Source organism: Dermacentor silvarum, chromosome 1 (genome assembly GCF_013339745.2).
Source record: "Dermacentor silvarum isolate Dsil-2018 chromosome 1, BIME_Dsil_1.4, whole genome shotgun sequence".
Classification (NCBI taxonomy): Eukaryota; Metazoa; Arthropoda; class Arachnida; order Ixodida; family Ixodidae; genus Dermacentor; species Dermacentor silvarum.
The window spans coordinates 13,616,658-13,630,381 of NC_051154.1; the positions used below are offsets into that span (position 1 = coordinate 13,616,658).

At 49.5% G+C, this 13,724-nt stretch overlaps 1 protein-coding gene across 2 annotated transcripts in view; it reads right to left on the reverse strand.

The window, feature by feature from the left end:
• Positions 1-13,724, reverse strand: part of LOC119457011 (disco-interacting protein 2-like) — a 272,844-nt gene that overhangs the window by 185,028 nt on the left and 74,092 nt on the right. The gene's annotated exons all lie outside the window — the stretch shown is intronic.

The window sequence follows — 13,724 nt, forward strand, 5'->3', positions numbered from 1 at the left end:
GTTCGCCCATGGCCAAGTTGAAAAACACCGTGTATTGTACGAATGGATGTTGTTACAGACTGTACTATAGCATTCTAGAGCGATACAGCCGCTTGTGCACAAGCCTGCGGCAATTAGCGACGAAAACGAGCGGCACACGTCGCGGAGTGAAGGCACGGCTACAGGGAACAAAAAGGACGCTCGCGCGATATCTAATAATAAGTGCGAATTGCGCCCCTAGGCGCCACCTCGCCCGACGAGGCGATCACGTGGCCCTCGACGTGCCATGACTCACATATTACGCGAGCCCTTCGAGAGAAAGGTGCGGCATTCACGAAGGCGCGGAAGCTAAGGTCTCTCAGACGAGCGCATGTGTGTGTGGCCAACCTTCGCCTTCTTACCTTTATTAGTATTTTCTTTTTTTCCCGTACGCTCGGCTAGCTCGCATTCCGGGGCAGCTCTGTACGCCCGTCCCAGTGGCTCCGTGGCCCAAACATAACTGAGAATAGCCCGTCCACGGCAAATAAAGCAGTCGCAACAACCGTGCCGCCGTCCGTGAGCAGACGGCCGCCGTCCGTGAGTCGATTAAGGTTGCGCCGGCCATTAGTGACTGCACGGGGAGGCAGCGAGGTGCGCGGCGATCGTGCTCGGAGCGCGTCCTGCTGCAGTATCTTCGGCTGCATGCGGATAGTCCGCTACCACGACTATAGGACACGAATCCCACAGCCGCACGGTCTCAATCGGCTAGGGGAGGATATAGTACACTTATACAAACGGCCACTCGGCGCAGAAAAGCACAACACAGACCATCCTTGCGCTGATGTCGCGGCCAGTTCGCACAGCGCTTCACCGTGAGACAAGTGTTTGTGGTTGACAACTGTCGCCGTGTGACATGAATGAATGAATTATGGGGGCTTACGTGCCAAAACCACGATTTGATTATGAGGCACGCCGTAGTGGGGGACTCCGGAAATTTCGATCACCTGGGGTTCTTTAACGTGCCCCTAAATCTACGTACACGGGCGTTTTCGCATTTCTCCCCCATCGAAATGCGGCCGCCGTGGCCGGGATTAGATCCCGCGACCTCGTGCTCAGCAGCCCAACACCATAGCCACTGAGCAACCACGGCGGGTGTCGCCGTGTGACAGATCACAGAGAGACGCACCAGTGGAGCATGCACGCTTTTCGCTAGGTCACATATGATTGTTCTGCACGTACAGGCAAGCCAAAACGGGGGGGAAAAAAATAATCCAAAATCTGGTTTCTACATTCGATAGTGTGTGCGAGACACTGCATGGTGTTTCTGGGCTAGAGCGTACTTAGCGGCATGCCAAGCCTCGACGCCACAGTATAGTATCGGGTTAATTACATTTAAGATCGTACCTGCCTCGTTTTTTCCTGTTGTCGTTTCACTCCGGTCTCCCTATACATAACCCACAAGGACTGTACACTATTTTTTATCTCCTTCGCTTAATTCAAATTCAAGCCAGACAAGAGACTCGCATATTCTGCTTGCACCCGAGGACTCTTCTCTATAGGGCAATAACTCAATTATATATATTTTTGTCTCGACGCCAGCACCACACTTCGCACTGCGCGAAAGTTCTTCGTCAAGGGACACCCTGACGATAGCGCCGAGGCGCCCTTGGGCTCGTTGGGCCGAGATCAACGATAGTCGCGAAAGCTGTGGTTCATGCATCCACGACAACCATTCCAAAATGCCGAGTCGCGCTAACGTGTGAGAGAATTGGAGCCCTGGCGCGCACTCGCTACAATCCAGAGGCTGGCTGCATAAAGGGAGCGTGAATGGCATACAGGCGCTGCACGAGTCTCCGGATCTACGTCGGAAAAGTGAAAGCAACGTTGAGAGAGAGAGAGATCTCTCCTTTTGTCCACTCTCTTACGATACGGTCGTGAGCGCGGCCCTGTTTAATTTGGGAAGCAGAAGGCAGCAGCTGCACATGGGGCGAATCATCGCCCTCTCCTCCTCCTCCGCACATAACCAGAAGCAGCAGCGGTCAACCAGGCGCACGTCCCGAGCGTCGTCGCGCGGTCGCCCTTGAAGCCGCGCGCGGCCCAAGGACACCGTAACGGATTGCCGCCGGGAGGATACAAAAGCCACGCGGGAACACAACAAGGACGCGGCATGTGCTTCTTCGGACGAGGGGGCGGTCAGGCCCACCGGCACATAAGGGGGAAAGGCTGCTGCACGGCGGGCAAGACTGCCCCGAGGGAGCTGGTGTCTCTAGCGTCCACCAACGGGTCGCCAGTTTCTCCCGTGGCTGAAAATGAGCAATAGGCCAGAACAAGGGGAAACATTACGCCCCACAGGGGCAACCGAAAGCTTGCCGTTACGTATTCGCAAAGTGTAAACACGACAGAAACCAGCATCGAAACTTACCATATTGATAGCTGCAAGCCTCCTAACAAGTCCCCAGTTTAGCTCTCAGGATGACACGGCTCTAAAGCGCTGCTCGGCATCGCGGCGATGGCAGCAGCTGCTTCTTCGAAGCCTACCATAAACGCCAGAGCGCAAGCGCTCACTGCCCTGGATCCTGGAATGACAACGCATCCACGACGAACGCTACCATTACGGAGGCATTGAACTAAGCGGCGACCTTTGCGAGCTTAACCTTGGAAGTTTCCCGAAACAGCTACCGACGCCAGTATTAGGACCGCTACGCTGAAAATTACCAACTTGCTCATAAACCATGACCTTAATCCTGGCATTTTACCGTTCAAATATTTTTTATTGTTAAATCTAAAAAAAAAAAAATACAACTATCTATGGCTAGTGTTCGGTTCAGCAAAGAATACATCGAAACCTCTCCCTGCGATCTCAAATTACCGCTGTCTTGGGCTAGCTGCTTCCAACTTGCGCCTGCAAATTTCCTAACTTCATCACCACACCCAGTTTTCTGCCGTCCTCGGCTGCGCTTCCCTTCTCTTGGTATCCATTCTGTAACTCTAATGGTCCACCGGTTATCCGTCCTACGCATTACATGGCCGGCCCAACTCCATTTTTTTCTCTTAATGCCCATTAGAATATCGGCTATCCCAGTTTGTTCTCTGATCCACACCACTCTCTTCCAGTCTCTTAACGTTAGGCCTAACATTTTTCGTTCCATCGCTCTTTGTGCGGTCCTTAACTTGTTCTCGAGCTTCTTTGTTGACCTCCAAGTTCCTGCCCCATATGTTATAGCACCGGTATAGAATGCAATGATTGTACAGTTTTGTTTTCAACGACAGTGTTAACTTCCCAGTCAGCATTTGGTAATGCCTGCCGTATGCACTCCAACCCAATTTTATTCTTCTGTAAATTTTCTTCTCACGATCGGGGTCCCCTGTGAGTAATTGACCTATTTAAACGCTTTACAGACTCTAGAGGCTGACTGGCGATCCTGAATTCTTATTCCCTTGCTAGGCTATTGAACATTATCTTTGTCTTCTGCATATTAATCTTCAATCCCACTCTTATACTTTATCGGTTAAGTCCTCAATCATTTGTTTTAGTTCGTCCCCATTGCTGCTGAATAGGACAATATCATCTGCAAACCGAAGGTTGCTGAGATATTCGCCACTGATCCTCACTCCTAAGCCTTCCCAGTCTAAGAGCTTGAATACTCGCAGGGAGAGGCCTTCGTCCTGCAGTGGACATAAATATATGATGATGATGATGATGATGATGATGATGATGATGACATCGAAACGGGGCAAATGTGAGAAAAGTCTACAAACGCGTTACCAAAATCTTATCAAAAACGATAAGAGAACTCAAGTGCAGCGACAAATGAGAGCTTCGATGACTGTAGCAGAAACGATTATATTACGGATTCTCGCTATCCAAACAAAACATTCTGCGGATAAATTGTAATTGTTTGCTATCTTTATTTTCAGAGGTAATTAACATACTCATTTTCATCCACGAGATGCGAGATTAATCGCCCTCCGTATACATTACAGGAAATGTTGTTTTCGTTTCCTCTCATATTTTCACCACAGATAAGGACACATCTGAACACACACTCACAAATACGGCTACGCCATGAAGACACGAGTGACAAAGTGGGGCACTGCAGAATTGCCTAAACATGCCTGGACTCTGGAGTGTGCTCCACACAGATGGACGCGCAAACACGAAACGTACACAGATCTTGCACTGCTTTAAGGTGCAATGCCTAAACAGCACAACTAATTCCGAGAAGCAGGAATTAGTTTCCTAAATTAGGAAATTTCCAAATCCCTGCCGCCTCTTCATAAGCCCTTAGTGCGAAAGTGGCGAGAAATCAAATAATTACAATATCGCAGTCAGTATCTAAAGATTGCTGAAATGACGCGAACTAAAAGGGACCCTTTGAAGAACGCGAAAGATGCGCGAGGGTGGAAATAACCTTTAAGCGCTCTAATTACCCGGAAATTCGACACTGGTGCGCGCACACAACGATAACTATTCAGCGAGCGGACCCAGCCAAGGCGCTATGCCAGGCACCGGTCGCCGTCGAGTCCCTCAAGGCTGCGTGCGTGTTTGCGTCAGCCATGTGAGCGTCACATATATGTTGGCACTCCTGGCCACTATTTCAAAGCAGACGTGACCGGGCACAGAGGAAGCGTTGCTCGGCACGAATGTTCGCCGACCGGTTTGACTCGCAGCCACAAAGTTTCGCCGCACAGTTGCCGAACGTTCATCGAATGCGCTGTATATGTGACGTATGAAAACCAATACACAGACGGAGCCGCGAAGGCGTCAAGTACATAAGCGTACGAACAAACAGGCGAGCTGCGAAGGCCTGCTCGCGCGCCACGACGAGCAAGCGGCGGGTGCTCGTTCCGGGAAGAACCAAGTCATCGCGGCTTTCCGCCCCGAGCACCAACGAGTCCTAATTGAGCACAGCCGAAGGGCCCCCGACACAGAAGGCGCCAAACGGACGCACACTCGCCGCCTCTGAAGCCGCGCGAGCTGTGCAACTGCAAGCGATTATACGCGACTCCGGTTAGACGCACTTGCAGTCGCTGAACTAAGCTGCAGGTAGCAAAACTTTGTCCAGTACGATTTGCCAGCTGCGACGCATGGATACAAATGCGCACAACAAGCACGATAATGTGTACATGCTCGCGCGTAAGTCGTCTCGCACGAATGTGGTGCCATTTGGCGGTGAAGAGGATCTCTAGCCGTCTCAGCCAAAAGCTACCAAACGAAGGACGGGTTTTCTGCCCACCTGCAGGACAACGGGCCTCCGTGGTGGCAACACGGACAGCTGAGTGTCACGACGGTGTCGATGGCGCGACTCGGAACAAGGTCGGAGGTATAGCTGCGGCCAGACGTGGCGGCGCGCATACATAGAAGAGAGAGAAGTCATCTGCCTCGTCTGCGACCACATTTACGCCGCTGTAAACACAGGCAGGCGACGCCCTGTCACGACGAGATTAGTCAACATTAAACTCAAAGTCGCCTTTACGACAAAGCAAGAATTGCTATCAAAAGCACACCTCAAAATTTATAAATTCTACCGTACAGTCCATATCAAGTTCAAAGTTGTAGCTTTATATGAACTATAGCCGTCGGCTCTTGTAAGCTGGAATGAAGTCCATGTACTCGTAAGCTTGAGTAACTCAGTCTTGCGCATAAACTGGGTAGCGCGGTGCTGATATAATACGAGTATATCTGCGAAGCTCAAACGAACAGTGGCATTATCCAGGCAGTAGGCATGCTCTTATGCCTTTTACAGTTATCCTTTACGAAACGTGCTGAACAGCGAAAAGCGGCGTGTAGTAGGAGCAGACATGCGCGCTATACCACTGTGAAAAGAACAAAAGCGGAGCCCACAACGAGAGCTTTGCGTGTTCCTCTTCATTGCAAGGAGCTTACCTTCAAGCACGAATCAACAATTTGTGAAAAACTGAAAGCGGGCTTCGCCGCACATTCCAGTCGGTCCGATGCCATCTCATATAGCTGACGGTCCCGGTGATGACGAAGGGAGTACCGCGTCCCCACACAGTTTCCGCTTTCATCCATCGGCTGTGCTCAGCGAGATGAGTGGAGAAGCCCGTTGACTTCAAAAGTTCCTTCCAGTGTAACTGTAACCCTTCCAGTCTCTTGAATTTGCTAAAACACGGTCCTAAAATGTCGTGCTTCGCCAGCGCGCTAAAGTCCTTCAACGAAGGAAAACTCGGCAATGAGCAAGTATACCGCTTTTTTCAACAATGAGCCCAAACAAAGGAGCTCAATTCTCTCAATTCTCTTCGCAGCGGAAAATTTCTCAAAATGTATTTACCTTTATCAGAATAAACAACACACGAAATTAAAATCATTTTAAACAAGTCCAGGGAATATGTATGAGCCCGGTATATGCTACGGCTACCAAGAGGCATTGCAAAAAGCGACCTGACCGGAAAGAAATACAAAATCAGATTTGAACTACCAAATGCCCGACTTACGCATGGTTACGTCAACGTGCTATAGAGACTGGCTGAAAGCTAAGCATTCGATAAGGTAAGGAGGACAGGAAGAATGAAAAGTCCCTTCACGAGAACGCGTCCTCTATCTATACTGGTGGCTTGGCAGCATGCGGCAGAGGGACATACCCACCCGTGACGAAGAAAAAATAACGTGCCAATAAAAACACTCACGCCTTCGAGGAAGTACAGGTGACGGCCGCACGGACAATAAAACGCGTCTGCAGAATCAGCAACTTGGCAGTTTGTGAACAACGTACTTGAAAGGTAGAATTTCTTTTACGTATTTTTCGTTTAGGTGTACACGCATAACGTTTTAATAACTCTGATACGGCACAGCCACGGCTACCGAATGCTATTTGCTTATATATAGCACGCATTGCCTATAGGTGTACGTCTAGGTGTAATTTAGGCGGTGTCGAGACTACCACACGTGGTTACTATCAAGCACCACGAAGGGAAAGACCCCGCCCACGCGTGCGCGAGACACGCAGACGCGAGGAATTACGGCACTCGATCCGGCAACACCCAGTTCAGAGACCGCGCGCCAGAAGATGGGCCGTTCCTCTCGGCGCGCGATGCAAAATGGCAGCCACGCATACGTGCGAGTACTGAACGAAACTCCACGGCTTCTGTCGGCGATGACAGGCGTGGGAGACGGAATAAACGAAATGCGCGTCGGGGTGGTGGTAGGGATCTCAAGAAGAAAGTTAAAATACGCAGCGCATGCATGTCTGGCTGTATAGAAGCAGAATGGAGCGAATAAACGCGTGCTGTCACGTTTCCGCTCGCAGTGCGTTCGATGAGCACATTCACGCAGCATGAATGCCAGCACCCCTTTCCAGTCACGGCATGCTCAACTGTGCCGTGCCCTGAAAAGTGCGACAGAGACGCAGCCGTGTAACGGCGTCCGCGGTGGCCTCATGTCCCATTAACGGCGTCGCGCCGCATAAGATATATCCCGTGGCAGAGGGAGCCCAAAGCGGATGCTGAGGGAAGCGCCACGCCGATCATCGGATGATGTTGACGCACTCGCGATGTGCTCAGTGGCGTGCAACGGCGCAGACGCCTCCGCTGACATGGTGCGCATATACTCTGGAGCGCAATGATCCACCCGCGGCAAAAGCCGATCAACAGCGAAAGGACAGGCGGTGCGCGGCTACTGCAGCCTATAGTTTACCGATCGCCGACTACCACGCCATATTCCACGAAGGCGCGTCGCGACCCGACGAACGCCAGACTTTACGCACAGCCGAAGCGCCGAAGCGTTCCCGGCTTCCTCAGACAGACATGCGGGCACTCCAAAGGAGGAGGAGAAAGCAGATCCGACGCACATGTTGGAATATATGCGAAGCTTAAGTAAAAGCGGTTAATTAAATGCTTTACAACTAACGGCGATGCGTACAATTTGGTGGTGTCAGGTGTATATCCACAGAAAGGCAAGACACGTATATCAAGTAAGGTTGAGGGATGCTGTGTGTCACAGTGGGACATACCCACCCATTCTGGAGGATTGACAGAGCACACCCCCCAGTGGCACATACCGAATGGCTAAATTATAAAAAAAGAACAATTCGTGAAAAACCGTTCTATTAACAGGTCGGTGTGACATCTCTGAGCCGGCATTATACCTTCACGTTTTATGTAGGAATCGTACGTCGTGGATCGTGCCCATTTTAAAGGAGTGGCCAAGAACCCTTGGAGCGGGAAATACTGAGTAGCAGTTAAATCAAAGAAAATAAAGAAAATCGCACAATCCGTTAAATATAATGCGCCGTTCCATTAACAGATCGGCGTGCTTTGGAGATGCCTGTGAGCCGACATTATATGTGCAGGATTTATGCAGGAAGTATTTATTATTATTTTTTTTTTGTTACGCAGAAGAGAGTTGGACTTAGGTGGTCAGCATACAAAGTGTATATGAGCCACTTCGTGGGTACGCACTTTCATACAACCTTTGTATGTGTGTATGTATGTATGTATGTATGTATGTATGTATGTATGTATGTATGTATGTATGTATGTATGTATGTATGTATGTATGTATGTATGTATGTATGTATGTATGTATGTATGTATGTATGCATGTATGTATATATTACAACAAATGATTGAGGACCTTCATCGAGAAAGTGCAAGAATTGGGTTGAAGATGAATATGCAGAAGACAAAGATAATGTTCAATAGCCTGGCAAGCGAAGAAGAATTCAGGATCGCCAGTCAGCCTCTAGAATCTGTAAAGGAATATGTTTATCTAGGTCAATTACTCACAGGGGACCCTGATCATGAGAAAGAAATTTACAGAAGAATAAAATTAGGTTGGAGTGCATACGGCAGGCATTGCCAAATCCTGACTGGGAGCTTACCACTGTCGTTGAAAAGAAAAGTGTACAATCATTGCATTCTACCGGTGCTAACATACGGGGCAGAAACTTGGAGGTTAACAAAGAAGCTCGAGAACAAGTTAAGGACCGCACAAAGAGCAATGGAACGAAAAATCTTAGGAGTAACGTTAAGAGACAGGAAGAGAGCGGTGTGGATCAGAGAACAAACGGGGGTAGACGATATTCTAGTTGACATTAAGCGGAAGAAATGGAGCTGGGCAGGCCATGTAATGCGTAGGATGGATAACCGGTGGACCATTAGGGTTACAGAATGGATACCAAGAGAAGGGAAGCGCAGTCGAGGACGGCAGAAAGTCAGGTGGGATGATGAGGTTAGGAAATTCGCAGGCGCAAGTTGGAATACGCTAGCGCAAGACAGGGGTAATTGGAGATCGCAGGGAGAGGCCTTCGTCCTGCAGTGGACATAAATATAGGCTGATGATGATGATGATGATGTATATATGTATGTATGTATGTATATATGTATGTATGTATGTATGTATGTATATATGTATGTATGTATGTATATATGTATGTATGTATGTATGTATGCATATATGTATATATGTATGTATGCATATATGTATGTATGTATATATGTATATATGTATGTATATATGTATGTATGTATATATGTATGTATGTATGTATGTATGTATATATGTATATATGTATGTATGTATGTATGTATATATGTATGTATGTATGTATGTATGTATGTATATATGTATATGTATGTATGTATGTATGTATGTATCCGACAAGACAGTAGCCACGGTCAGGAAAGTCCGGGAGGGGTCGCAAATAAAGCTTCGCCTTAAGGAAAGACACGTGTATACAATCATGTATAATTATGATGTGGAGAGCAAAACAGGTCAGCAAGCAATACACACGCATCTAGTAAGCATTGCACTTTAAAAGACATCCTTGAAGGTTGTTTTGAGCAGTAGCAGAGCCAAGGGAACGCTATATGCCACGTTACCTTTTTGGAATTAAATACCAGGGCACGTATTTACAAAACTTGTGTAAAAGTATTTCCTCATGCACTGGCAGGACCAGTCGGAACACCGATCGTGAGCCCTTGCGGAGCGCCGATTGGAAGGGTGTTTTGCAGAAATACACGCACGATCACCTATACCTGCGCTATGTATCAAATACTGCTGCTAAGCAGTCCATAACTGCTGCACCGCATCGTTATGTAGATGTTGGATTAAATGGCGCACTAAGACTGTCCCCCCTGCCTCGTCTTTACTGAAAACATCCTACATCCAAAAGCTTTTACAGGGCGTGATCTGCTCAAATGTGTCCTTCATATTTTCTTCCGAGGTATACTGCCGCGATTTTCAAGCAGCGGTTACCCGAGGCGTGCGGATTGAAACTTCACATAGGTGCCTGGTAGCCTTGCCGCTGAATATTTCATCCGTCCCACGCACTTTCGCGCTCTTCACAGCTACTGAGCCGATATAACCCTTTGATGGCAAATTTGGGTATTTGTACTCGACGTATAGCTGTTTCAAGGGGACTGCCAAAATTAAAGTCCCGTGTAAGGCCTCGAAATACTTATTTCTTAATCATGTGGCGGATGTCACCGCCCGCCGTGGGACACGTGCGGGAGCTGAAAAGCATCGCGCGAGCTGTTTTCGTTCCACCACAGTAATACATGTATACGCTGCAGGGCAGCACGGGGGAGGAAGGACGAAGTGAGACGGAACCAGCCGTTTCTTTACAACGTCTGCTAGTGTGTTTCTTGTTGCGCCAAATGTGTCGAGAGCGAACTGCCCCGTTGGCGACGATCAGAGCACAGCGCCTAGAAAAGCGGGCGCTGCCCCGAGCGGTGACGACACGTCAATCTCGCGTATTGCCAGGACATCGCAGAACATACCACGTGTCGACCCGTTGCATAGCGTCCGTTTATCGCTGTGCCGAGGAAAAACAGCGCACAGGCTCTCTCCATTTGGCCCTCGAGACCCGTCGATATCTTGCTTCCGCCAGTGAATACGTGACGTACGGAGTTTCGTATACACTGCGGCCGGAGTGCTCTGTGTATAGACCCTCGTATACGGGGTCGAGCGCCTGCCCTCGATGTGAAACCTGCCACACCGTGTATTGCTATATCGTGGGCACACAAAGATACTCGTGAAATCCGACGGAAGCAAGGGCGATGCGCGCTCGGCGAAGACGGACTGCGGTGCGCAAGAAAGCGGCTCACCTGGTTGCCGTCGCGCTGGCGGGGCGCCCGCCTGGCAGGAATGACACGCTCCGCGGCGGCACGCTTTGTTTGGAGCGGTCGGCGGAAACCAGTCCGGCCGCGATCAGCCAGACAACCTGTTCTAGCGACAACCCCGAACGCAAAGTGCCGGCCGCTCGTCCAGCCACGCGTGTCACAAACCGAAAGAAAGTGCACGCGCAGTTCTTCACGTTGCTTGAATGCGACGCGCAGTAATGTTATTGCAGCAAAAGCGAAGGCCCCATTCAAAACTCCCGCCCGGCGGTGCTGCGTGGACAGCGGCCAGTGCAGATCGGCTACGTGCGGTATCGGCACGTCGTGCTTGAAGAGGCCAGAGAAGCAGCAGGCGAGGTTGCGTCGACTCGACGACGCACCGGCAGCCACGATGCAGGACCACACACTCGACAGAGGTAGACTCCAGCGAGGAAGAGCTGCCCTTCGGAAACACGTTACGAGTATCGCGGCGGTATAAACTTCCCCGATGCCCGTTTAGGAAATGGGACGATTCGTCTGCAGGATTAGAAAACTGAGTTTTTCCGGACGCTCAGCTCTCCCACGAGCAAAGGCGCACGACTATTTCCTCAGCAGCCGCCATCTTTATTGCCGCTTACCAAGGCTATGACGTGTGTGGTTTTTTGCCGTGACTGTAAAGTGGCGACTATGGCGGACTGTCTCACAGCGCTTCGAAATTGGTCAATTGAAGCACAAAAAAAAAAAAAAAGGACCACTATACTTTGATTGGGGAACACGGGGAGCGCAGGAAATGGTACGTGGATGGAAACGCATAAACAACAGTCGGGAGCCTGCTTACAACGAACTGCTGGCTTAATAGAAGTTCGTTATAATTGTACTTATCCCGAAGAAATCCTGAAAGAAGTCGGCAAGTGGCAGGATGAACTTTTGACGCGCAAATATATTGCATAATTATGCGGCTTTGTTTTTCTTTTTTTGTCAGAAACATGTCACCAAAGTCTGCTTAACTAAGCACGAACCGAATGACCGCGCTGTAAAGGTTTATCGCCTACAGCCTCCCGTAACCTGAAGTACATCTGGTGGATTGGCGCGCGAAGTCTTTTTGCTGAGCTACCTTCAACATACCCTTTAATACCCCTATATTAGGGGCCTTTGAGGCATTCGAAATTATAAATAAAACGTCGCTCCATTTAACGTTCAACCTATCGAATTTTAAAGCGAAGACTGCCGTGGACAACAGGGAGCAGCGCCGGAACGTTCGAGAGGCAAGGTGAGCGACCTCGGAAGTTGAAATGACCCCTAAGGTCGGCGGCGCTCCCATGAGTCCCCTATGCTTTTGGGCTTCTTTTGCACCATACAACGACAATGGTGGAGAACACGCGCTCCATGGAAATCTTGCAAAACATTTTTTAATCACGAGCAGCATGCCCGTACAGTTTTCTCTCCGGGCTCGACTAGACTGATCGACAAAACTCCAGCTACAGGCCAATGACAGCCAAGTTTTCGGGAGGACAACGCGTACGAAGCAGGCACGCGTTCCTCGAGGCTTTGAAACAATTAGTTTAAATAAGACAGTCGCAATATCTCCAAATCATGAGCAAAAGCTTTGCAGAAACATTCGCGCTAAACGCGAAGCCTAGTGGGAATGAAGACAACGAACTAAAATTGAGTTTAGAGAACAACAACAAAAAAAAAGCAAATAAAAGAAACGAACACTGAATGTGTTCATGGAAATCGAACAACGCTTAATGGATTACGAAAGCAAACACGGTACCACGTGGCCGAAAGCATTTGAAGGGGAGGAAACGGAACAGCACGCAGAGCAGAGCAAGCGTAGGATTTCAAAACAAGCGCACGGCGACGGCGAGCCCGCTGCGCGCCGGAGCGGTCGCGCCATCTCGGAGGAAGCGTTGAAGACGCGCAAGAAAGAAAGAGAGAGAGAGAGAGATTGGAGAGGAGGGAGTCGGTCGGTCAACGTACTTGAGAGGTACGAGACGTCAACCCAGGGCACGCCCCCCTTCCCCCTCTGTTTCTCTTCCCAACAGCCGCGTTCGCGGGGAATTGACTTTCTCGGCCAAAGCACTCAGCACCAAACGCTGGCGGCGAGCAAAGAAAAAAGGCCAGTGGAAGAAATTGTACGGCCGGAGCATTCAAGGTCACACACGGATGACACAGGCCGTAGTAAACATTAAAACCAAAAGAACAAGTAAGGCGTCTTAAAACAGCGAAACGAAGCAAAAAATCACGGTGCGAATAGATTCCGTTTCAACGTGTGGCTTGGTCTTGCGCTTGTTTATAACCTGTGTCAGAATTAATTTAAACTTAATCCATAGCTGTAGCTGGGATACACCCGAAATCGCGATGCGGCGCTCGCCATTATCGAGGTGTTCACAGCGCGGCTTACCTCCACAGTGGGAACTCGCCCCTGCCTCTGCTGACCAGCGAGACGGATTTCCTTCCGACAAAACCTGACACCTCGAATAAAATGAAAATCACCCGGCTCGCCACTTACGCGTTCGTTCCGCCTGCGGGTGAAACTTGCCAAGTACGTTTCCATAGCTCTGCAGTCATTCCATTCGCATTTAATGACATTAGACAGAGATAATTCACGACGAAGGCGGATCGTGCGGCTCTCAGCGGAGCTTTACTTACGTCGCGCCTCTTGCCTGATACGTTTCGTTTTGTTCGCTGTTCTGTTCGTTTCAGCG